This window comes from Podarcis tiliguerta (genome assembly GCF_965153285.1).
Source record: "Podarcis tiliguerta genome assembly, chromosome: 9".
NCBI classification, from domain to species: Eukaryota; Metazoa; Chordata; class Lepidosauria; order Squamata; family Lacertidae; genus Podarcis; species Podarcis tiliguerta.
This window is the reverse complement of record NC_139542.1, coordinates 65,919,403-65,946,499: the sequence shown is the minus strand read 5'-3', so window position 1 is coordinate 65,946,499 and position 27,097 is coordinate 65,919,403. Positions and strand designations below refer to the sequence as shown.

The 27,097-nt window shown below is 44.9% G+C and overlaps 1 long non-coding RNA gene across 1 annotated transcript in view; it reads right to left on the bottom strand.

The window, feature by feature from the left end:
• LOC310657409 overlaps nt 1-26,706 on the bottom strand; it is a 229,016-nt gene extending 202,310 nt beyond the window's left edge. The window contains exon 1 of the long non-coding RNA XR_014501756.1: nt 26,348-26,706. This is a non-coding gene — a long non-coding RNA (uncharacterized lncRNA). The remainder of the gene's footprint in view (nt 1-26,347) is intronic.
• Between the last annotated feature and the right edge of the window lie 391 nt (nt 26,707-27,097).

Genomic DNA, 27,097 nt, shown 5'->3' with positions numbered 1-27,097 from the left:
ATGCACATCTAGCTTTGCAGTTGATAAAACATAAGAAAATATTCAGCAGCAAAAAAAATAAAATAATGAGTTTATTCATCTTATAGGCAGAAACACTGTTTGCCTTTGCATAATTCCATCTAGGCATCAAGAGGTTATCAAAAAAGGGTAGAAAACGCAATTGACTTTTCTATGCCTATTTTCTTACCCCCCAAATCCTCTTAATTTGGGGGCAGTCGACAATTTAAAACCCATTACAATACTGTTTTATGATTTCAGAAAATGAAGGAATGCCAAGAAGTAGCCTCCTAAGGTTTCATCATCAACTTTTTCAGTGCTCCATTTCTGTAACCTCTCTTCATTCAATCAAATTGCCAGCCTAGTATTGTTCAAATATATGCTCTTCATAAAAACATCATTCCCATTCTGAGAGAGGTCATAACCCTCATGTATTTTCTAGAAGAGTTCATTAATAAGAGCTATTAGATCCAGTTCACTTACACCTTCTAGTGTATTTCCAATTTCACAATTATTGGAACAGTGTAGGCAAGTAGAAAATAATAGTATTAAAGCAAACAATATGGAAAGTCTCTTTCAGGATCTGAAAACATAGTTCATGGATTGAAATTGACTAGCACAAACAATAGCCTGCTATCTACCATAAAAAAGCTAATTAGCAAATCCCTTTGATATTGAGCATTCTTAAAGAATGGAGAATTTAGTTGGATCCTTTCCATTGTTTGGTACATATTTTCCATGACACGGGGGGGGGGGGGATAAGACGAGGTTGAGCCTCCATCAAAATCAATGGCAATGCTCCTAATAGGTGCAATAATATTTCTGCTTGTCATTTGTAAATATGTATCTGCTATTGCAGCGAATACATAGGCAAACAGCTAAAGCCATCAACGAATGCGTAATGATAAGGCTTTGAAGGATAACAACAGCTGTGACGCCTAGCAGCTTTGCTAAAAGTAAAATACTTTTTCTGCAATATTCTGTAATTCATTGCTGATGGAATGGCAGGAAGAGTAAGGATGAGGCTCCCCACCTTAAACCCCCCCCCCATAACTGTTTGTTGCCAGAGAACACAATCTTGCATCCATTTTGTGTCCCCACCCTATCTTGGCAGTGGTGGAGTAAGGGGGAGGCGGTCTGTCCTGGGTGTCAGCCCGGGGGGGGGGGTGAAATCACCGCAGTGCCCCCCAGGATGCTCGCAGCTAGCCCTGGCCCTGGGTGCCCTGGCCCTCCGGGAGCCAGAGCAGCTAGCTCCATCTCTGCATCTTGGCACACATGTCTCCATTTTGTCTGGAAAGGTTATCTCAGTGATTGCCAACATAGAGCCCATGGCCACCCACCAGTACAACCTATGGCACCTGTGAAACACCTCCATAAATATCCCCTCAAAGCCACAAAGCACTTCTGGTCTCCATTGGTTCACTCTCCCTACACATCCCCATGGCAGCCAAGTTATGTTTTACCATGTGCCCATAGTAGTCATTTTGTGACTGGTGCCCACAGCACTTTCTCAAAATTCTGAACACACCCACTGTTCTACCTAGTGTGTGTGTTTCAAGCTAGGACAGCATACATTTGCGATTTTATTGAGAATGTAAGAGAAAGGGCAATTTGCAGATCAGCTCCTAGATGCTGGTAATAAGTGAGGCAGTGGCCAGCCACTGCAAGCTGCACAGCATGGCAATGCTTTCTTTATGGGACGAAGCCAGAGTGGCCAAGCCCTCTGTTCCCTGGCATGAGGCCTCCTGAGATCATTAATGCTGAATCTCCCTCCATGTCCCTAATCTGACCCAAATACAGTGGTGCCTCGCAAGACGAAAAGAATCCGTTCCGCAAGTCTCTTCGTCTTGCGGTTTTTTTCGTCTTGTGAAGCAAGCCCATTAGCGGCTTAGCGGATTAGCGCTATTAGTGGCTTAGCGGGCTTAGCGGATCAGCTGTTAAGCGGCTTAGCTTGGGAAAAGGGGGGGGGGGAGAAAAAAACCCCCGCAGGAACTCGCAAGACATTTTCGTCTTGCGAAGCAAGCCCATAGGAAATTCGTTTTGCGAAGCACCTCCAAAACGGAAAACCCTTTTGTCTAGCGGGTTTTCCGTCTTGCGAGGCATTCGTCTTGCGGGGCACCACTGTACTGTATCCCCTATCAATTGGCTATTGAAATTTTGAGTGCCGTTATAAGTGCTATAAAGGTAAAGAACCCCTGACAATTAAGTCCAGTCGTGAACGACTCTGGGGTTGCAGCACTCATCTCGCTTTACTGGCCGAAGGAGCCGACGTTTGTCCGCAAACAGTTTTTTTCAGGTCATGTGGCCAGCATGACTAAGCTGCTTCTGGCGAAACCAGAGCAGTGCACAGAAATGCTATTTACCTTCCTGCCAAAGCGGTACCTGTTTATCTACTTGCACTCTGATGTGCTTTCAAACTGCTAGAATTAGGTTTATGATGGGGAAAGCTCAGCATTAAGCTAACTCATCTTACCCCCCCCCCCCGTCATTCATGTTGCAGAGCACAGATAAGTAGTTTGCAGATGTGTTTAAAGACACATCTCTATATACGTTACAGATTTGTTTAAAGACATGTGCCCAAGCCAAGCATGGGAACATATTTCTTCTCTTATCAAAATTCTTGCTGAGTTGGATAAAATGACTGGGAAGATCAGATACTTAAGAGACCAAAAGTTCACAGAAGACTGGGGAAAATTTGTTGAATATCTGGAGAGTATAAGTGAGGACCAAATAACGCTAGAGGGATTTAAAAAAGCACTGTGAAATGCGAGAGGTATTGTTTAAAGGGAATGGGGGGGGAGTTTAAATAATGACAGTACAAATATAAGAAATGTGTAAACCAATAATGACTACGAAAGATTTACGGAAAAGCTGAAGGAAGTCCAGAAAAGAAAGACTTTGTGAAAATTTGGATGTGAAAATAATGTATGATTTGTTTTTGTTGTAAATTTTTTTTAAAAAATTCTTTGAGCTTCTCTCAAAAATTTTGCCGAAGTTTTGCCCAAGCAGAATGCTTCAAAGGGTGCTTTAAATGAAATCCAGTGCAAGTTCTGCCCACCCCTCTGCAATAATTTTGCTAGTCGCCAGATCTTTGGCCAGCCCAGGATCCTCTGCATTCTTTTCTGAATTTGCCAGATCCTGAAATTGCAAAAACACTTTTCTTCTTTCAGCTTCTTGGAGGTGGAGATTGTGATTTTTCAGGGTGGGGTGGGGGAAAACTTACCAGAGTCCTTCAAAGGTTTATCACTTTAGATTTTGCATAATCCCTCATTCCAAGACGTATGGTTGGTTGTTGTTTTGGCTATTGCTATTAAAGGAGGGCATCCGGATTCCCAACAACCAATTAGTGACAGTGGGGTACTTATTGTGCAGATAGCCCTGTCATTTGGGAAAGCCCCTGAATGTGAATGTATAGCTAAAAGATTGCCATTAACTTCAAGTTGAAATTGCTGTGGAACGGTTTAAACATTAGCCAAGAAGCTGCCATGATACGGCTGATGGATCATTCAATGCAGATCAACATAAAGGTTTGCCATGCATTGGTTAATAGTTACACAATCTATTCATCCTTGATTAGGTGTTTCATTTCCATTTCTATAATTGTATGATAATCAACTCACCTCCTTTTCTTTTATTTCTATGAAATCAGAGTGGTGAAGGAAATGAGAGGGAAAACTCCTTAAAGGGCACAATCCACAAAAGTTAGTTGCAACGTGGGACTAGTTCTTTATGAGGTTGTAAACCAGGGGTCAGCAAACTAAGGTCTGCGGGTCGGATAAGGCCCAACTGCCTTCAGGATCCGGCCCACGGACTGTCTGTGGATCAATGTGGGGATTCTGTTTGTTCAGGCTGCGCCATTCCTCCCCCCCCCGCACCATTCCATTTCCCCCCTCTCCCTCACACACACCGTGGCGGCGCCTCCTCCCTCCCTCCTCCTGGCTTCTCCCCGCCCTGCCTAGAGGAGGAAGGGAGCTGGCTGAGCACCATTTTAAGTAGCCCCTCTCTGGAGCTAGCCCTTTCCTGCTGCTCATCTTCCCACCGCTGCTGCCCTGGTGCTCCTATGGGCCAGAGGGCGGTGGTGCTGGTAGCAGCCCCTGGGAAGGTAAGCGCAACGGCTGGGTGGGGCTACTTGCCCCCCTTGCCTCTTCTTCCAGCTCCCTTCCCCCATTACCGTTTCTCTGACCCACCACAAGGTCTGAGAGACAGTGGACCGGCCCACAGCTTAAAAAATTTGGCGACCCCTGTTGTAAACTGAATCATAATCAGACCTACAGGCTGTTTCCTACAGTCAGACCTACTCACAGATTGAAATTGTTTCAAACTGATACTGGTCACTGGCCCTCCCAAATAATACGCCAAAGAACACCTTGAAAAACATGTCACCATCAAGGTAGACCTTTTGAACAAACACTTGTTCATAATTATTGCAGCATTTTGGACACCTTGTTAAAGATTGCCATTGATCCCAAAAAGAAAGCGGTGGTTAAGTTAGAAGCACATTCTTTGGTTAAATAAAACAAAATTCTGAAATCATTTGAAATATATATTTTTGAGGGCATTAAGGCATAAGATCCCCCACAGATTTGTCTCTATAAATAAAATTCCAACAAGAATGCTATGTCCAGGGGAAATTTGTATTATTCCCTCATCACCTTTGTCAACGACATGTGGGACAACTCTGGTTACTCTTCGGATCGTGTGTGGGACAACTTTGAAGAACTGAAGAAGATACAAAGAAAAGAAGCAACAAGTGGAAGACACATACAGTGGTACCTCGGGTTACAGACGCTTCAGGTTACAGACCTGACCCAGAAATAGTACCTCGGGTTAAGAACGTTGCTTCAGGATGAGAACAGAAATCGCGAGGTGGCGGCACAGCGGCAGCAGGAGGCCCCATTAGCTAAAGTGGTATCTCAGGTTAAGAACAGTTTCAGGTTAAGAACAGACCTCCAGAATGAATTAAGTTCTTAACCCGAGGTACCACTGTACTCAGATGAAAGACCAGCATCATGGATACACAAATTAGTTTTACCAAATGGAAAAAAAAGTTATTTCAAGCTAACTGGCAGAGACAAATTCAGGGTGGAAACATACTACAGTATTTTAGATAAGCTACATATGGAACTAGAGAGGTACTCATGCATTTACCCAGATGTCATGGATTTATTTGGATTCCTGGTAAGTGTGGACCATTCTTCTGCAAATCATGGTGCACTGGGAGCAGTCAAATACAACATTCCTTGTTTTGCTAGAGTGGACATGCAAGGGAATGTTTGGTCCAGCCAGTCGAAACTTCCTGTTCCCCCTGGCCTAGAGCATCCTTCCTTGCATGTGACTGGTGGGTGGGCATGACCTTTCCAGACCTGGTAAAAGGCCAAGGCATGCTCCTACTCTCTCTCTTTTCCATCTTCCTTTTGTCCTGCGAACTTCCTGGACTGCTAACTGCAGTCATTAGGTCAACCCACATATGGGGCAAACCTGTTTGTATATGCTTGAAACTTTAAGCCTAGCGGCAAGAGTCTTGTTAGCACAAGGATGGAAGAATGAGGAAATCCCAACAAAAGAACAGTGGCAAGAAAAATTGATGAGCTATGCAGAACTGGCTAAGCTGACATACAAAGAAGAGAAGAAGAGTTTGGATTTGATATCCCGCTTTATCACTACTCGAAGGAGTCTCAAAGCAGCTAACATTCTCCTTTCCCTTCCTCTCCCACAACAAACACTCTGTGAGGTGAGTGGGGCTGAGAGACTTCAGAGAAGTGTGACTGGCCCAAGGTCACCCAGCAGCTGCATGTGGAGGAGCGGAGACGCGAACCCGGTTCCCCAGATTACGAGTCCACCACTCTTACCCGCTACTTCAAGGAAGAATGGGACCTTTTTACAAATTATCTAAAAAGACAACAAAATGACTTGGACTCCTTGGCAGGTTTTGAATAAGCATCCACAAAGTTATTAGTTGAATATATGATAGATAAGGTAATGATACGTACAATTTTATAATATGCAGAGGATAATATGTGTAAAGAAGCCAGGGAGGGGAGCTGAGAGATGTCCGGGGGGGGGGGGGGAGGTAAATGGGGTTATGTTGATTGATAATTTGTTTGCTAAAATTGTTCAATAAAAATATATTCAAAAAAGAAAGAAACTTTAAGCCTAAAGCCTGCCTTCATGGATCACACTGTGCTCTGCCTGATCGTGAGTAAACTTTCTTTTTATTGCTTATGAACAGTGGCGTAGCGTGGGTTGTCAGCACCCGGGGCAAGGCAAGTAATCTACGCCCCCTCCTGCTGCACTGTCCCTCCCCCAGATAGTCCCTCGCTCTCTCTCCGCACTGCACGCCTGCACCCTCCCCTCCACAGTGGGCGGCGACCCGGCGGCTCGTATCGGATTTGCATAGCCAGCACTGCAGTGAGAGAGAGTGAGTGAGCCAGGTAGGGGCAGAGAGCTGCGAGTGCGAGAGCACCCCCCCAGATGTTGCGCCCGGTGCAGCCGGCCCCCCCTGCACCCCCCACGCTACGCCACTGCTTATGAACAAGACTGTGGTGTCTTTATTCTTTTAGGAGGGATTCAAGGGGTCTGACCAGAGAAATTTTAGAACACATTTCAATCTGGACAAGCCAGATTGTGTATTGTCTTAAGAAACTCACACGAGTTTGCAACTAGTTTTCTGCTGTGTGAAGGGGAATGCACTCTGCTATGTAAAGGAACTTGCTAGTGCAAGTTAGGAAGGATATTAATAAACAATATACCCTCTCCTGCCACCCTGAACTTTCCCACAGAAAGGGATGCAGAAGCTCTGGGAATGGCTTCTAATCTCTCTGCTCTCTGAGCTAAAACATTTCACTCATTTCCTAGATGCTGAAGAAGAATGTGATGGATCTGAGACTACAGCACAGCGTGGTTTGAAGATAATTTACAGTAAAGACCCGGCAGAAGCTTTTTCCAAATGTTACCATAGCTTGCCTCCTTTATCTCACTCTGCCCATTTCAAATTGTGAAGGAGAAAGAGGATTCTCCAAATTATCTTTTATTAAAAATAAATTATGGTCAACAATGCTGCAGTCAAGACTATCATCATTATCTGTTCCCTCTATAGAATACAACCTAATGAGGGAAATGTCTTTGATAATCTCATTTTTGAATTTGCTGCCAAGAAATGTAGATATAAGATATAACTTATATAACTGCATAACTTTTACATTAATATGAAAGTATCTCGTAAGGGACGCGGGTGGCGCTGTGGGTTAAAGCCTCAGGGCCTAGGGCTTGCCGATCGAAAGGTCGGCGGTTCGAATCCCCGTGGCGGGGTGCGCTCCCGCTGTTCGGTCCCAGCGCCTGCCAACCTAGCAGTTCGAAAGCACTCTCGGGTGCAAGTAGATAAATAGGGACCGCTTACTAGCGGGAAGGTAAACGGCGTTTCCGTGTGCAGCTCTGGCTCGCCAGAGCAGCGATGTCACGCTGGCCACGTGACCTGGAAGTGTCTTCGGACAGCGCTGGCCCCCGGCCTCTTTGAGTGAGATGGGCGCACAACCCTAGAGTCTGTCAAGACTGGCCCGTACGGGCAGGGGTACCTTTACCTATCTCGGTGTTATGTGTAAATATTTTCTTCGTTTATTTTTTATATTAATTGATGAAACATGAAATCCATATGCAGAAGGACTGAAGAAGAAACATTGCAAATGAAATTTTTATTTCTTTTGTCTTTGAGTTTTAGAGACATAAAACCTTAAGATTCTGTTTCTGATATGGATGCTTTTTGAAATGATTATATATGCATAGTTTGTTTGGACGGGGGATAAATAGAGTTCTTACATGGCATGCTATACTGAAGGTGATAAGATGACTGAATTGAATGTTCTTCCCTTGAGCCTCTCAGATTTTTAAAAGGGCTCTATGCCTATGTCTGAAGTGGTACAGCCCAGAAACAGGTTTACTCCGCAAGATTGTAAATTTCATCCCACTGCTTTCAACAAGAATTAGAAATTACTCATATTGGCTTGCTCAAGCCATTTGGCTGCACAATCTGCCATGTAAAATCAGGTGTATCACAGAGTTAAATTTCAGGATGTTGAAAATAAATAAATAAAAGCACATTGTGAGCTCCAGCCTCATACCATTTTTCACTGGTGCCAACTAAAAAAGGTAGACAATGGAGAAAGATCTTGATTGATGAACATTACCAAGTGGTAAGAAACAAGAACAGCTAATGTAAAACAGTGTTGGCTATTAACATGGAGCAGAAAATGTAGCTCATTGAAATACAGAATTTATCCATACCCTGAATATTAAAAATGATGTATGGGACATAAATGGAAATAGTGATATATGTAAAAATAAATAAGAACTGCAATCTTGCCGAGATGATACTTAATCACTGCATTGGATTCTTGAGTATCAAAGGCTGCACTCCATGAATCAATTAAGCCACTGTATTTAGGTTTAAGTCAATTAGTCCAATTGAAGAAAAAGAGACTAATAGTCCAAGTGATCCAATTTGATTGATCAGCTTCAAATCTGCTCAAATATCCTTACATCTGAGTTTCTTTCTAATGGGAATAACTATACTGGACTCTGGTTGAACTGGGTCCTGAACTGCCACCTATTGATGAAATTATGGGGTGTAGCAGCTAACCTGCTGCTGTGTGGAGGATGAAGACACAAACACCAGTGTTGATCTAAGAAGTGGTACAGCTAAGCCTGGACTTCTGGGCCAAGTCCTGGGCCCCACAGCCCAGCCCCCCATCCAAGTGACCACCTGGAAAGTGACAAATGATAGTCACTGGCAAACAGGATCTACATAACTTCCTAGGTCAGTGAAGGCCAATGCTGGTCGCCACAGCATCTATTCTTCCTCCTCCTCCTCCTCCTCCTCCTCCTCCTCCTCCTCCTCCTCCAGCCAGCGTGGTGTAGTGGTTAAGAGCAGTGGACTCGTAATCTGGTGAGCCGGGTTCGCTTCCCTGCTCCTCCACATGCAGTTGCTGGGTGACCTTGGGCTAGTCACACTTCTCTGAAATGTCTCAGCCTCACTCACCTCACAGAGTGTTTGTTGTGGGGGACAAAGGGAAAGGAGAATGTTAGCTGCTTTGAGACTCCTTAAGGGGAGTGAAAGGCGGTATATCAAGTCCAAACTTTTCTCCTCCTTCTTCTTCTTCTTCTTCTTCTTCTTCTTCTTCTTCTTCTTCTTCTTCTTCTCTTCCTCCAATCATCATATTATTATTTTACGCTTTAAAGGAGGGCAGCCAACCAGCTCATTTGGTCATTGTTACTTAAAAGAATTATTAACCTATTCTACGACAAGATGGCTCTTTGCCCCAAGCAAATGTGTTGAGCATGTTTTACTTCATTTGGGATGGATTGTGCCCATATATTGATCAGCCATTGGGTGCCAGAGGCCTGCTGGCATCATTCTTGCACATCATGGGGGTGTGCTGATGTCACTTACAGATGCTGGTGTGTGCAAGTAGAATCGGGTGGGGGGAGATTCATTTAAAAATGGTGGGTGCTGGGGCACCCAGGGCCGTGCATAGTCAGCACCCCTGATCTGGAATCAATAAAGTTGTGGCACTTTTTATCCCAGAGATCGTTGTCTGTCTGGGTTTGTTCACTACCCCTTAGCTAGAGTCACTGTACGGTGATGGGGGATATGACTGGGACCGCAATGCTTTTGAATGACCCTTACTGAACTGAGACGCATTTTTAGGAAATAGTTGCAGGGAGGGATCAGTTTAGAGATTATTTCTAGCTCCTTTCTAATTGTCTCTATTAGAAAAGCCTGGTTATAAATATGTTAACAATAAAACAGGTTTTAGAGCATGCACCTGCCTAAAGCTATGCTGGCAGAAACGCTATAAAAAGATAAGGGGATGCATTGGAAAGGGTGAGAGAGAAGCGAGATGAAGAAAGAACAAGCAGCATCTAGGCAAACAGTTGTGTTGATCGGCTGCTGAATAGCCTACTCAAAAGGCTGACAGAATAAGATGAGTCTTTTAGAACGAAGGAAGATTTAATTCAATAGAGAATGCAAAGGGAAAAAATGGCACTCTATTCATTTGCATGTTAGTTATTAAGCAGATGGGGAAATGAGACTTCTCTCCCTTTAGCTTTCTACAGAAATTTGGAAGTTTCAGTATTTACTGCAGCTGCGATTTGTCTTTCTCTGTTTGTAATTCCACTCATGTGATACATACTTTGGAAAGAGAGAGAGAGAGAGAGAGAGAGAGAGAGAATATTAACTTGATGTGAAATAGTGATGTATTGTGTTCTGGTTTTGTTGGTTCTGCTCCATTGTTCGTTCACAATCAGTCAAGAACGATCATACATTTGGGTCACAAGAAGACAGCGAATGGTTCTCAGTTACATTTGAGGGCACCTGAGTGTCCAAAAATATGGAACAACTGATTGGTTCAAAATTGGGAAAGGAGTACGACAAGGCTGTATTTTGTCTCCCTGCTTATTTAACTTATATGCAGAATTCATCATGCGAAAGGCTGGGCTGGATGAATCCCTAGCTGGAATTAAGATTGCTGGAAGAAATATCAACAACCTCAGATATGCAGATGACACAACCTTGATGGCAGAAAGTGAGGAGGAATTAAAAAACCTTTTATTGAGGGTGAAAGAGGAGAGCACAAAATATGGTCTGAAGCTCAACATCAAAAAAACGAAGATCATGGCCACTGGTCCCATCACCTCCTGGCAAATAGAAGGGGAGGAAATGGAAGCAGTGAGAGATTTTACTTTCTTGGGTTCCATGATCACTGCAGATGGTGACAGCAGCCACGAAATTAAGAGACGCCTGCTTCTAGGGAGGAAAGCAATGGCAAACCTAGATAGCATTCTAAAAAGTAGAGACATCACCTTGCCAACAAAGGTCCGTATAGTAAAAGCTATGGTTTTCCCAGTAGTGATGTATGGAAGTGAGAGCTGGACCATAAAGAAGGCTGATCGCCGAAGAATTGACGCTTTTGAATTATGGTGCTGGAGGAGACTCTTGAGAGTCCCATGGACTGCAAGAAGATCAAACGCATCCATTCTTAAGGAAATCAGCCCTGAGTGCTCACTGGAAGGACAGATCGTGAAGCTGAGGCTCCAATACTTTGGCCACCTCATGAGAAGAGAAGACTCACTGGAAAAGACCCTGATGTTGGGAAAGATGGAGGGCACAAGGAGAAGGGGACGACAGAGGACGAGATGGTTAGACAGTGTTCTCGAAGCTACAAACATGAATCTGACCAAACTGCGGGTGGCAGTGGAAGACAGAAGTGCCTGGCGTGCTCTGGTCCATGGGGTCACAAAGAGTCGGACACGACTGAACGACTAAACAACAACAACAACGAGTGTCCAAAATAACTAGAAATTCCTTTCTATTGCCAGTGGGAGAGGACTAAGCAGGGAAGGGCTGGTTGGCAGCATCCTGGCCTCTGCCTGATTGGTTCCCCCAGGCAGCAAGAGTGCATGCATGTTTTTTTGTCTGCATTGGTTTGTGTCTCCTGTGAGATATCAGCCTGCAGGTAAGAAAGTGTTTATGCTGATTCCAGTGAGTGGAACTGATTGCTGACTGACTACATGCAGCTGGGATGTGATCCATAGCCTGCCTTACTATTACAGCAGCCTCTGCCACAGGTGGCTGAGTTGTCCCAAAGTGGTGACACGAGAGTATTAGAGAGGCTTTTTAAAATAATAATAATAATAATAATAATCAAGCAGTATATAAATTTTGTTTCATTAATAAAGGTAAAGGGACCCCTGACCATTAGGTCCAGTCGTGGCCGACACTGGGGTTGCGGCGCTCATCTCTCTTTATTGGCCAAGGGAGCCAGCATACAGCTTCCGGGTCATGTGGCCAGCATGACTAAGCCGCTTCTGGCAAACCAGAGCAGCGCACAGAAACACCGTTTACCTTCCCGCCAGAGCGGTACCTATTTATCTACTTGCACTTTGATGTGCTTTCGAACTGCTAGATTGGCAGGAGCAGGGACAGAACAAGGAGAGCTCACCCCATCGCGGGGATTCGAACCACCGACCTTCTGATCAGCAAGTCCTAGGCTCTGTGGTTTAACCCACAGCGCCACCCGCATCCCTGTTTCATTAATAGATACTGCTTAATCCCAGAGTTTGCTTCTAAGCAGTTCTGAGTTCTAAGCAGTTTTAAGCATAGTCTAGTTGGTTAGAGCACGGTGCTTATAATGCCAAGGTTTCAGGTTTGATGCTTGTATGAGACAACTGCATATTCTGGCAATGCAGGGGGTTGGACTAGATGACCCTCAGGGTCCCTTCCAACTCTACAGTTCTATTTCTCATGGGATGGAAGATCAACGAAATCAAGATACACAAAGCTTTTAAAATATAGATCTCTATAGCTGAAATACCCAAACAAAAAACCAAAACAAAACCCAGTAAACATAACAAATAAAGCAATTAAAAGACAGGAGATTTGGGTCGAGAAATCAATGGATCGCCTGAGCAAACAGGTAGTGAGGTGCTAATAATGACAGGGCCTCTTGTAGTTCCATAGAGAGGGCCTTCCAGAACACTGGTGCATGCAATTCCTTTTGTGTTTTCTATAAATCAAGCATCAGAACATGGGAAATAATATCTAGAGAGGCATTTCAGCCAAACTCAACAGACACATGAGTGGTCAGCCATGAGCCCTCTCCCTGCCACAACAGATGATGGTCAGAGGGTTAAAAGGGATTTCTAGCTGTGATCATAGAACAGGCAAAGGCAAACTTGGCCCTCCAGATGTTTTGGGACTACAACTCCCATCATCCCTGACCACTGGTCCTGTTAGATAGGGATCATGGAAGTTGCAGTCCCAAAACATCATAGAATCAAGGAGGCAGATTCCTTGGGAAGCTGGTTTTCGCCACCAAATTTCATCAAAAGTGAAATTTCAAGCAAATTTAGAAAGAGAAGACATCTGTAGGAAGTCCAAGCAAAGGCAAAAGAACTGATTCATGAAATACCTTAAGAAGTGTTTCACACCTCTTTACCTATAGTCTCAAGAGAAGGAAGCCTTGTAATTCAAGACCTTCCACAAATCTGGAAGATAATATCTGAGGAAGAATCTCCAGTCAGTTCAGTGGAGGAACCAGTTTCCCAGGCACACATCTCTACGCGCCACTGAGGTGATCCCTCCATTAAAGTGAAGGCTGAAGCCTTTAAGGATGAGGAAATTGGGTGTGTGCAATGGAGCACCTCTGCCCCCATGAAATTGCTGTCCTGAAATGCTAGAGGTGACTAGAAAGAAACCCTGTTTATTTCTGGAAACGGTAATCTTGCGGTTTTGAAATAGGAGACGCAAATGCTCTCAGATTTAGGTCTTTTTGATCATGCAGGCTTCGGCTCAGCCATGGAGGATCCTACGAGCAATTTTCTAGATATACCCATATGCCCTTCACACTTAGATCCAAGTTTACTTATCACATGTGCAGCTTACATTATTATCAAAAGAGATAAAGCGGCTCCAAAGGAAACAGGATTACCCATGAGAGTGATTAGATTTTAAATTACCAGAGTAAATAACAAACTTCCTGAGCAGCCACGCAGAATATCTGACTTTTCTTGAAATCTTGTTAACACAGGAACATTTATCAGCAGTTAGCAATGCATGATTCCAACAGGCCCGGACTAATTACCGCCCTCGATAGTTCAGTCTCCAGTTCAGTGGGTTGAACTGATATACCTGGTCCTGTCACGGTCATGCGGTTTGGGCAACGTACGTAAGCCAAGCAGCGGCCACCGTCATTCCATTATCTGGGAAAAGCCTATCTGCAATACAAGGTTCGGGCCATTGGGCCACCATACTCCCTGAAGTGGTAAGAGGTTCCAAGGACCATGCTACAAGGTCAGTTTCCTTGTGAAGAAGGCAGCACCAGCAACGTCTGGTGCCTGCCTTTTGAAATAAGGTTACCAGATTTTTTTTTCAATGAGTCTGGGGATACAATACATACATACATACATACATACATACTACATGTTTGGGACATTGATGCTGCAGCGATGGTGGTGGCAGAGGGGCAGCCACCATTTTGACCTCAACCTCCACATTTCCCCTTCCTCCAGGGCTTCTATCTCTATGAGCCTGGGCAGCCCCTGAGTTGTTGGTTCTTTGGTGGTAGCATGGGGGGAAGAGGTGTGCAGTGGGTCAGGCATGGAAGGTGGAGAAGGAGGGCCGAGAGCAGTGGCGAGGCTCAGGCAGCACAATGCCTCCCTTCCCATCAGAGCAGCCCCAATCCCATTCCTACTTGCGTGCAAGCAGGAGGGTGCAGGGATCCCTCAGCTGTGAAGGGAGGCATCCCATTGCCTAACTGAGAGATCCTCGCCCCTGCTTGCACGCAAGTAGGAGTTGGGAGGCTGCTCCGACAGGCAGCATGAAGCCTCCCTTCGCAGCTTAGTTGCTGGGGTCAGGGAAGGTAGAGGTAGCACCACCATCATATGGGGACTTCCAAGTAGCTCCTGAAGTCAGCCAGAGCCAACTGCTCCGGGCTGCTGAGACTGCCGCTGTTGCATTTCCCAGGGACATTAGATGAAATCTGGGGACATTCCAGGGATGGAATTTGTCCGGGGACTTATTCGCAAATCCGAGGACTGTCCCGGGGAAATGGGGATGTCTGGTAACCCTAAAATAAGTTATTTATTGAGAGGCTGGACCATAAAGAAGGCTGATCGCCAAAGAATTGATGCTTTTGAATTCTGGTGCTGGAGGAGACTCTTGAGAGTCCCATGGACTGCAAGAAGATCAAACCTATCCATTCTGAAGGAAATCAGCCCTGGGTGCTCACTGGAAGGACAGGTCGTGAAGCTAAGGCTCCAATACTTTGGCCACCTCATGAGAAGAGAAGACTCCCTGGACAAGACCCTGATGTTGGGAAAGATGGAGGGCACAAGGAGAAGGGGACGACAGAGGACGAGATGGTTGGACAGTGTTCTTGAAGCTACAAACATGAGTCTGACCAAACTGCAGGAGGCAGTGGAAGACAGGAGTGCCTGGCATGCTCTGGTCCATGGGGTCATGAAGAGTTGGATATGACTAAATGACTAAACAACAACAACAACAATGAGAGGTTGACTAGTTAGCAATTCATAGCACATACATGTAGTACTAATCTGCAGGCAACATCAGTCCAGCACTATAATATTGTAAGAGCTCTCAGAGGGTTATTCAGTGGTCCCTGGGACGCCTTCCCAGGGACCCCAGGATATATCAGAAAGGACCACACACAAACACACAAGCATCCCTTAGGACTGCAGCCTCAGCACCCTTTTCCAGCCAGCTCCAAATCTCAAATTCGTTCCCTCCCTCTGTCCAAATTTAAGAACACAAAAGCTGTTCTTAAAGCTCCCATTCTTGCAGGTCGAGCACGATGCAAATTATAGCGGATTGGAATAGCCACCTGCCATCAAAAGTCATTAATCAGGCAACTATTTCCCACCTTCAAGTGCCAGTCTCAAAAGAAAAGAAAGAGAAGGGACTATTTTGAAGAAGCACAAAATGTGATTCATGCTTCTTTTCCTGTTTCTGGTCAGAAGTGCATTTTCATCCCTGTAAGATCTTTGAATCTTTCATGGCTTCCAGAATTGCTTTTTTACAAATTCTGATTACATCCAGGAGGTACCTGAGAGGTACACCCAGGGTCCTTTGCCGCGTCTGGCATGGTGCTTTGTTGCACCAGTAATTATACCAGCCGAAGTGGCTGTGTGGATGCCTGGGCATCTGGGGCAGAAGCCATAGGCAATCCCAGCTATTTGGAAGTCATTCATTGTGACCTTTTCTTGAGGCATTTTTCATAGCAATGAAAAAATTATTTGTCTCATGGCCCAGGCGACTGAGCCATGTATAGATTGTCCAGTATGCAGACTCAATTTTGCACTGTTGGGGAACATCATCCAGCCCCAGCACTGAACTCAGTGCAGCACCCTCTGCCTGCACAAAACTTCCTACTTGCATTAGAGCCTTTGTTGAAGTTGCTGTCAAAATTTGGCCTAAAGTCAAGTTGAATTGAATTTGGCTGGAAGATGGTGTGACGTTAACATATGAGAGTGCTGGAGGTGAAATAGTTAAACAGGTTGCCCAATCAGAACCCAGGGGGGTGGAGTCAGTGGGACTATAAAGCCAGCTCTGGGAGGGGCAAAGGGGAGAGTTCATTGGGGAGTTGGGTTGTTGGTTGGAGTGGGAGTGAATTGGGATAGAGTCTGTGTGTAGGTTGAGTTAGTGTAGCGAAATAAGTTGAGTCAGGAACAGTTAGGAGCTAGGAAGACAAGTAAATATCTGAGAGGTGGTTTAGTGAGAGGAGAAGAAGAAGGAGAAGAAGGAGCAGAGTTTGGATTTGATATCCCACTTTATCACTACCCGAAGGAGTCTCAAAGCGGCTAACATTCTCCTTTCCCTTCCTCCCCCACAACAAACACTCTGTGAGGTGAGTGGGGCTGAGAGACTTCAGAGAAGTGTGACTAGCCCAAGGTCACCCAGCAGCTGCATGTGGAGGAGCGGAGATTATGATTATCACCAGATTATGACTCCACTGCTCTTAACCACTACACCACACTGGCTCCCAGTGAGAGCAGGTAGCGGAAGTTATAGGTCTGGATAGGCACCCTATGATTATAATTGACTGATACCATTTATGAAACCAAACACTTGTTAAACTGCAATAAATAAACAGAAGTTTATGTTCCAATTTAACCCTGACTGGACTCAGTATTGTCCCAGGTAGGGCCTGGGTGGTGGCTGCGAGAAATCAAGTGGTGGCACAGGGATCAATAGATGGTGAAACGTCGGGGACCCTGTGTGATCGCCACAGATGGTAGATCAGAACTAAATTTCTTGGAACAGGTAGGGACACCTCAAGGTTTTTCCTGAAGCAAATGTGGAGGTAACATCTTAGGTAGAGCATTTGAAGAATTCAAAGAAAGCCAAAATGGCAAAGACTAGCAAAATGTCAGCAACGCTGTTAACACACAGCCCTAGGCCCCACGAAGCTTTGGATTGTGGTCATTAGTCATAGAAAGAACAGTGAGTTTAATACATTTCAGTTCTTACTGTAGGAGATAAACACATTTGAATATTTTAGAACAAAAAAGGGAAACAAAGAGACATATGGTTTGTTAAAACTTTGTTTTCCACCACAATTCTAAAACTTGAGCAAGATAGTAATGGTTAGTCAGATGGCTCAGACAATTAATCTGGTTCCTTGTATTAAAAAAAAAAGGAAAAGAAAGAAGGAAAGCACTTGGTGCGTCAGAAATCATTAAGACTGCAAACGAGAAGCACCTTCCCTTTCCTCAGAATTCAAAGGAACAAGGTGTTTTTCAAGCTGATAAAAAAAATAAAAATCAGCTGGCTAATTCTTCTGGGGAGGATTGTCAGCCTTCCAGCTGCCTGCAACGCTGAATCATGTGCTAACCATCCCGTCTGAGGCAAAGTTCTGTGAGATCTTTTTGTTACGGAACTTGAGATAACTCTTCTGGAACTCAATTTAATTCTGACATCCTATTCATCTTCCTGCTTATTTCCCATCGCTGACCCTGATCTTATTAAAAAACCTCAAGGAATGCCAGCTACTGCAATATTTTTTTTCTCCTTTTTTTGACAAGTTGCTCTGGAATGTATTTAATGTCTTAAAATTGTCATTGATTGAAACTAGCAATTCTAAATGAGTAATTTAAATCTAATTTCACCTCTCTTTTTTTATTTCTGTGCCTCCCCTGCCACACATTTGACATTTTCTGGAGTGACTGCAAAAAAGAAAAAAGGGAAGTGTGGTTGACCATTAAAAAAGAGAATATTCCTCTCCGGTTTGTTTAATTTAATTTTTTTTAGTCCTCTTCAGGATGTTAATGTGGAACTGAACACTTAGGATATTTTCAGGTGCAAACAAGACATGGTGCAGGAATCACGTGAAGTGTCTCCAGATGTAATGGGTGTTTTTGAATAAAATAAAAATTAGTGTCACAGAAGGTTCAGGGAGAAGTGTCATTTGCCCGCTAGAAAACAATCTTCTAAATATTCTTTTTCCCCCGCATGGGAAAAGGTACATGGAATTAGGGCAGGGGTCTCCAAGCTTTCTTTGCCTCAGGCTGGTGTCTCAAGCAACAATCGTGTCGTGGGCTGGAGGGTGGGGGAGCGTGTGCCCGTATGCGTGCGCACATGCTATTTCCGGCGCACTTCCGGGTCGGAGGAGGCCCATGTGCATGCGCACAAGCTATTTCTGGTGCTCCTCCAACCCAGAAGTGGGTCCCCGCGCTGCGCCCCACCGTGTCAGTAAGAGTGGGCAGCAGCGGGGGTCACCACAGGCTGGATAAATGTGTCCCTTGAGCCTTATCTCGCCCCCGGGCCATAGGTTGGTGACCCCTGAATTACGGTCTCTCTTTTCACCACGGGTGTGAAAGGAGTTCATGGATGGGCAGGTAAATTTGAATGGCAAAATAGCTCTCAGAACCAAACAACCCTGGGAAAATTCACACACAGAGAGACACACACACAAACTATTTTCCTTTGGAGAAAAATGCCAAATATATTACTTTGACTTTCCCCCTAATATACATGCTTTGGTAGGCCGTTTTTATTTTAGTTGGAGAACTGTATCACAAAATTTGGAGAAGGGCAGATTTCAAAGGAGAGCTGTGTTTCGGTTAGCACACGATGTGCCTTCTCAGTGGTGGCACCCACCCTGTGGAACGCCCTCCCATCAGATGTCAAGGAAATAAACAACTATCTGACTTTTAGAAGACATCTGAAGGCAGCCCTGTTTTATTCTGTTTTTAATCTGTTGGGAGCTACCCAGAATGGCTGGGGAAACCCAGCCCGGTGGGCAGGGTATAAATAATAAATTATTATATTATTATAATTCTATCCTATCCCTGGCTGGGGTCAGAAAGGGAGAAGCTGACATGGGATTCAAGGGCTTTGCCTCCATCTGAACTGAGCCGCGTCCAAATACTGGTATATTGGGCAAGGCTCTGGGAAGTTGCACAGTCTGTTATTGATCTCTTTGATTCACCAGATGAAACTGTGAATCAAACGTACCCCTGGAAGGTGCATCTGTCAGGACATTTTCTCAATGAGGAACATCCTATCCTGGACTACCCTACGTCAAATGGCAACAATGTCCCTGCAATCTCATACTTGCTTCATTTCACTGATATAGGTTCCTTGCATCTGGCACACTGAATATTGACGCATGTTGATTTGGGCGTAAGCCAAGTTTAAATAAAGAGGACTTATACCTGAGTGAGTATGCAGACAATTGCATCTGTAGATTGTTCTCTCCTCTTTCCTCAGGATCTTTTCAAGCACTGAAAATAGGTTTTCACTTTCAACCACTCCTAGCAATGGCACTGTGGTCTAAACCACTGAGCCTCTTGGGCTTGCTGATCAGAAGGTTGGCGGTTCGAATCCCCACGACGGGGTGAACTCCTGTTGCTCGGTCCCAGCTCCTGCCAACCTCGCAGTTCAAAAGCACGTCAAAGTGCAAGTAGATAAATAGGTACTGCTCCGGCGGGAAGGTAAACAGCATTTCCGTGCGCTTCTCTGGTTTCGGTGTTCCGTTGCACCAGAAGCGGCTTAGTCATGCTGTCCACATGACCTGGAAAACCTGTCTGCAGACAAATGCCAGCTCCCTCAGCCTCTAAAGCAAGATGAGCGCCGCAACCCCAGAGTCGTCTGCGACTGGACTTAACTGTCAGGGGTCCTTTACCTTTGCTTTTAGCGATCCGCTGCAGTTCAGATTCCGTTCCTTTTCCTTCCTACCTCAAAAATCCTCTTCCAGAAAGCACTAGAGCACTCTACTCTTCCCAAGATGCAGACCCAGGAAGAAGCTGTCACCCTAAACACGTTGCAAGCATGCCTACAATATAAATAAAGTCTGCAATGGCTGTAAAGTTAAAGGGTAAAGGGACCCCTGGCCATTAGGTCCAGTCGCAGATGACTTTGGGGTTGTGCGCTCATCTCACTCTATAGGCCAAGGGAGCCGGCGTACAGCTTCCGAGTCATGTGGCCAGGATGACTAAGCTGCTTCTGGCGAACCAGAGCAGCACATGGAAACGCCGTAATTCACATAATATCCCAACCTGTTTTGAAGGAGGCGTTGAAGAATTGTCAGTGGGTATAGCTACATTACACATTATGTTATAAGTGTGGCAGGAGGACTTGAGCGTTGACACTCTGGAATTGAGAATGCCGGCATGTGTATTGCTGAAAGGCTTAACATTGGAAAATGTGGTATACGAAAACTAGAAGAGAACTTTCTGAACTTCTAGCTGGGTTAATGATTAAGTGTTGATGTTCTCTGCTCTTTCACATGAGTGTTTAACCTTACATCATGTCATAAAGGTATTCAGTTGCAAAAGGTCATTTTGAAGGGAGTTGCCTTTTGGTCTTTTGTTCCCAGGCACATTCAGAGAAGGGTGTGCTATTGACTGCCTCAGGTTCGAATGCAGGCTAATGGAGTTTGCGTAGGGAGAGAGAGAGAGAGAGAGAGAGAGAGAGAGAGAGAGAGAGACCTTTGGTTCTTGTTCTGTTTAGAATTATAGTATTTCTAAGAAGATGCTGTGTCTATGCTTTGGCAAGCATATGTCTTATGGAACTATTTGGGTGTACCATTGATTTATTTTTGTACCTGTTTTGAAGAAGTTCTGTTTAGTAAAGCTTTGGAGCATATTGATGGGTCCGGCAAATTTTTATTTCAAGAAGAGTCAGCTTCATGCACCCAATTGCTTCAAGCTGCACAATATTAGTATCTGCAATAAGGACCACTTCAGGGGAATGTATGAACTATACCCCACGGCAAACAGTTCATGGGTCAAATGTCCATTTTCTTGCTCCATACACTAAGCCATTTATAAATATTGTATGACCAGGCCCAGCAACAGAGTTCTGCGCTAGTTTGGTGATGCCTCTCAAATCCATCCCCTCCTTTTGCCTGAAAGAAGTCACCTTTGGCTTTTTATGTCTCACCACCTCCAGCTTACCCATCCCTCAGTTATGGGGTCCATTAACATTATTGCTCTTTTCAATTCACTGTCTGCTGCGGCCAGTGCTCCTCAAATGTCAGTACATCCATGCTGAGAGACGAACAGAGAATGGCGGTGAGAGTGAAACTTGCTGGGCGTTAGAAAGGTTGTAAACCAGGGATATGCAACTGGCTTGCTCTGGAAAAAAAACGAGATTTGTTCTGCCAGTGCCCCACAGTTTCCATTTTTTGTAATTTCTACAGAGAAATACTGTTTGCCTGTTATGGTTCTTGGTAGCTTCTTAATCAAAAGAAATAATTGCAAGCTAGAGGTGCCATCTGGCTTTTATGTTATGAGAGAATATGCATTTTGCCATTTCTTATTTACCTTGTCCCAGGGACTTGCTGAAAATAAACTATGTTTATTATTTGTCATCCAGCCCCAAGAAGGGCTATCTTTCTTTATAGCTGAGAGAAGTGATTAGCGCCCATGCTAAATTGGACTTCTACTTCTTTTACGGAGAGGCAGCCAATTCTATGTAATTGTACAAGATGGTTGAACAACACAGGCTGCTATTCACTGAGAAATGAACTGCTCATTTTAGTTAGGCCAATAATGAACTCAAACTAATTCCCTGCCATCCGCAAAGAAGGCCTTGTGTTGCATACAATGGGTATGTATGCAGGTGATTCCCTCCTATTCTTTGATTAACCTGATCAATCGCTACCTGCTTTGATCAAATAATTTTGACAGTTTTCTGGATATTCTGCAAATTGGAAAAAACAAATAAATCAGAATTGATTCTTATAGGGACTAATTCCTCACAGGCCTTTTATTCAAGATGACAAATAATGACTGAATACTTAGGACTGGAAATAGCCAAAGACATTTCAACAAAAGTGAAAATATTTTTGTACCCTTTGTTGTGACAGGGGAAAACAGAGCAAGAAAAATGCCTACCTCTTGATGATGAGCAGGAACTGGGTGCCAAAGCCCCATCGCCACCCCGGTTTCCTTGCCTATTAACTCCCAGCACCCTTTCCTTGTCCCACCATACTTTTATTTATTAATTAGATTAATATCCCACCCTTCTTCCTAAAGTAGCCCAAGATGGCAAACAATGTGACAAGCCCAATAGAAATGCAGACAGGGCAAGATCTCATCTTAAAAGTCTATTTGAAAGAAGAAGGTCTTCCTTGGGTGCCAAAAACACAACAGGGATGATGGCTGCATAACATCCAAGAGGATGGAATTTTGTTTAATTATTACTGAAATTCTATTAGTATTGTGAAGCGGGTTATGAAACCTAAAAACCTATTCAATAGCAAGTACAGTGGTACCATGGTTTACAAACTTAATCTGTTCCAGAAGTCCGTACTTAAAAGAAAGTGTTCTTAAACCAAGGCGTGCTTTCCCATAGCAGCGGGGGACTCAATTTACAAATGGAACACACTCAACAGGAAGCGAAACATGTTCTTATTCCAAGGCAAAGTTCACAAACCAAAACACCCACTTCTGGGTTTCCAGCGTTCTTAATCCAAGTTGTTCATAAACTAAGCTGTTCTTAAAGCAAGGTACCACTGTATAAATAAAAGCAAGTACCTTCTTATGCGGTCCATGAAAATAATCAGGGGGAAAATAATTTAGGTGTAAGACTCTTGATGCATTCAAATAGCTTCTACCATTTGAATGGAGCTTGACTTCTCTGTTTTGACCTGCATTAATCTACAGTTCAAAGGTTTGGCATGACAGCTTTAAGGAAGCCCAAAGTTTTTCAAAGTACTCTTGCAAAGATGGCAATCAGGTCACAGATCTAAATGTCACTATTGTACGCCCGATTTGCACATTTCCAAAGCCATTTGGTAATTTTTGTCGTTTTTATCTGCATGCATGAAGTGATCTGGAATACAGAAGCAATTGAGAATCATATTTAGTTTGTAACACTTCAATTAACTTAAGTGCTGAAACATGCCTCTTTCGTAGGAGCTCGTTTAATCTGTTACTGTTACAAGGAGAGGTATTAAACAAATGCCCTACACAACCCCCAAATGCCAGCAGCTACCGAAAGCTCGCTTTAGAGAACGCATGTCCCTGCATTCACATATGCGGCAAATGCCCTGAGGTCATATTGCTACGATGAAAACACTCCCTTCTGAAAAGGATTTGCATTGTTTCAGTTTAACCACCAAAAACAACTAAGGGGAAACATGATGGAGAGTCAATATCTTTAGGAACTGTACTGAGAAATTTTCATCCTGCTCTCTGACTGGATCTACAAGTTATCATAGTTGCAGGCAACCACCAGAAATCTTATTTGCAGGGCCGTCTAAATTATATCTGGCACCATGGTGCAAAAATCCCTTTGGCGCTTGAGTTGCCAACCTTTTTACAGCACTGTCAGCAGCCTTGCTGGGCTGGAGGATGCAGGCAGCAGCTGGAGGGCAACTCCTCCGGTGGGGAAAAGGCCGAGGCTCCGGGCACGGCACTGCTTCGGCACGGCATGGCTGAGGTGGGTGAGGGCAGCAAGCTGATGCCAAGAGGCACCACGTCCAGCCTACGCCTCTTCCCTGGCGCCCTCGAGAACTTGGCGCCCTGGCGTCCCACGCCACTTGCCTCTATGGGCAAGATGCCCCTGGTTATTTGCCATGCTCAGTCTTGTCCTTTTAATGGAGGGACGGGGAACCTGAGGCCCTTTAGACTCCCAACTCCCATCAGAGTCAGACAACATGGACCACCATGGGAGTTGTATGTTTATATGTTTGGAAAAGGCATGAAAGTAGACAGCAGCTCCAGCTCTACTGTCACATCCAATTCCCGCCGCCCCATAATATTAGGCTTGTGCTCATTCCAGCACTCCTGAGTTGCAGCAGTTTACTGCAGATTTGTATGTACTGATATATGGAAGTGAGAGCTGGACCATAAAGAAGGCTGATCACCGAAGAATTGATGCTTTTGAATTCTGGTGCTGGAGGAGACTCTTGAGAGTCCCATGGACTGCAAGAAGATCAAACCTATCCATTCTGAAGGAAATCAGCCCTGAGTGCTCACTGGAAGGACAGATCCTGAAGCTGAGGCTCCAATACTTTGGCCACTTCATGAGAAGAGAAGACTCCCTGAAAAAGACCCTGATGTTGGGAAAGATGGCGGGCACAAGGAGAAGGGGAAGACAGAGGATGAGATGGTTGGATAGTGTTCTCGAAGCTACCAGCATGAGTTTGACCAAACTGCGGGAGGCAGTGGAAGACAGGAGTGCCTGGCGTGCTCTGGTCCATGGGACTCTCAAGAGTCTCCTCCAGCACCAGAATTCAAAAGCATCAATTCTTCGGCGATCAGCCTTCTTTAGATGGCTTTAAAAGAGGATTAGACCAATTCATGGAGGAGGGGGCTAATGATGGCTTCTAGCCATGATGGCTGTGCTCTGCTTCCACAGTTGGAGGCAGCAATTCTTCTGAAGAGCAGTTGCTGGAAACCACAGAAGGGGAGAGTGCTCTTGTGTCATGCTCTGTTTCCAGGTTTCCCACAGGCATCTGGTTAGCCACTGTGAGAACAGGATGCTGGGCTAGATGGGCTATTGGCCTGATCCAGCAGGCTATTCTTTTGTTTGGGGGTTCCGAATACAGTGGTAAAGGTAAAGGTAAAGGGACCCCTGACCATTAGGTCCAGTCGTGGCCGACTCTGGGGTTGCGGCGCTCATCTCACTTTATTGGCCGAGGGAGCCAGCATACAGCTTCCGGGTCATGTGGCCAGCATGACTAAGCCACTTCTGGTGAACCAGAGCAGTGCACAGAAACGCCGTTTACCTTCCCACCAGAGCGGTACCTATTTATCTTTCTGCACTTTGACGTGCTTTCGAACTGCTAGGTTGGCAGGAGCAGGGACCAAGCAACAGGAGCTCAACCCCGTTGCGAGGATTCGGACCACCGACCTTCTGATCGGCAAGTCCTAGGCTCTGTGGTTTAACCCACAGTGCCACCCATGTCCCTCAGTGGTACCCACAGTGGTACCACAGGTTAATTACTTAATTCGTTCTGGTGGTCGGTTCTTAACCTGAAACTGTTCTTAACCTGAAGCACCACTTTAGCTAATGGGGCCTCCTGCTGCCACCGCACCACCTGATTTCTGTTCTCATCCTGAAGCAAAGTTCTTAACCCGAGGTACTATTTCTGGGTTAGCAGAGTTTGTAACCTGAAGCGTCTGTAACCTGAAGTATATTTAACCTGAGGTATCACTGTATGGTGGAAGCTTCTAATCATATTCAACCAAAGATGTGACAATTCTAAAGATATTCAACCAAAGATGTGACAATTCCTTCAGAGATTTCCAGTTATTATTATTAATAATAATTTATTATTTATACCCCGCCCATCTGACTGGGTTTCCCCTGCCACTCTGGGTGGTGTCCAACAAAAGATTAAAAATACATTAAAACATCAGTCATTAAGAACTTCCCTAAACAGGGCTGCCTTCAGATGTCTTCCAAACCTCAGATAATTGTTTATTTCTTTGGGAGGGTGTTCCACATGGTGGGTGCCACTACTGAGAAGGCCCTCTGCCTGGTTCCCAGTAACTTCACTTCTCACGGTAAGGGAACCGCCAGAAGGCCCTCGGAGGAGGACCTCAGTGTTCGGGTTGAACGATGGGGGTGGAGATGCTCCTTCAGGTATACTGGGCCAAGGCCATTTAGGGCTTTAAAGGTCAGCACCAACACTTTGAGTTGTGCTTGGAAATGTACCATTCAAGGGTGTTGTGGGTAGGGCTTCAGACCACATGTGGAAGAAAATGCCTGAGCAGGATTTTAATTGCAACATCCAGTTCTCATTGGCTTATCACAGAAGTGTCTCAGAGTGTTTTGCTGCTCTTACAATGCTGTTTTTACAATGTAATCAGCAGCCTCACATGATATTATCTCTTGCTGGGCTGTACCACTTCAAACTGCAGGTGGGGGATTGCATGCTTCCCAAATAACTGTGCATACAAAAATATCGTTTCGGGAGAAGGATTCTAGTCTCGCTCTCTCCTTGACATGCTTGACATGCACAGGCAAACTCTAGCCCTCCAGATATTTGGACTACAATTCCCATCATCCCTAACTAACAGGACCAGTGAAGGTAATAAGCAAGAGTTGTACAAGATTATGATTTTAGCTGGAATGGCTGTCAGTGTTTGTAAAAAAAAAAAGAAGGGAAGGGTTCTGACCTCCCTTTGTCTCTTCAGCCTGGTCCTCAGACCCTTGTCGGCATAAAAGAGTCCACAAGAATATCCTTGCAGAGTTTCTGCTTTTATTCTTAAAAGTCTTTGTGCAAAAGCGACTGACCAACTGTACACACCAACACTACCAGCTTTCACTAACCAACCAACCAACCCAACAAACAAACATTTCTCACTCTATATATACAACCTAGGGACGCGGGTGGCGCTGTGGGTAAAAGCCTCAGTGCCTAGGACTTGCTGATCGAAAGGTCGGCGGTTCGAATCCCCGCGGCGGGGAGCGCTCCCGTTGCTTGGTCCTAACGCCTGCCAACCTAGCAGTTCGAAAGCACCCCCGGGTGCAAGTAGATAAATAGGGACCGCTTACTGGCGGGAAGGTAAACGGCGTTTCTGTGTGCTGCGCTGGCTCGCCAGATGCAGCTTTGTCACGCTGGCCACGTGACCTGGAAGTGTCTCCGGACAGCGCTGGCCCCCGGCCTCTTAAGTGAGATGGGCGCACAACCCTAGAGTCGGACATGACTGGCCCGTACAGGCAGGGGTACCTTTACCTTTTTATATACAACCTGGTGACTCATGCTGACCCAGCTTTATTCGCATTAAAGAAACAGCAGCCATTTTGGCCATGACAATGGCAGTTATTGCTCTGGGATGGAAAGAAAAGGCCAAATGGAATATGGAAAACTGGAATGATTATGCTTTTGAATATGTACAATCAGAAATATTCGCAGATAGTGGCAGAGGATAGGTAAGAAAATAAATGCCAAAGACTCACAAATAAATGGGCATTTTACAGGAACTGGATAGAAAGAGGGGAAGCTAACCCTAACATACAAGCTCGAATGAACAGACTGTGTACATGGATAAAGATATGAAGAAGGAAGGCCTGGCTGGGGGGCAGGAAGGGCTGGAGTGGGGAGGGGGAAGAAGAAGAAAAAAAGTA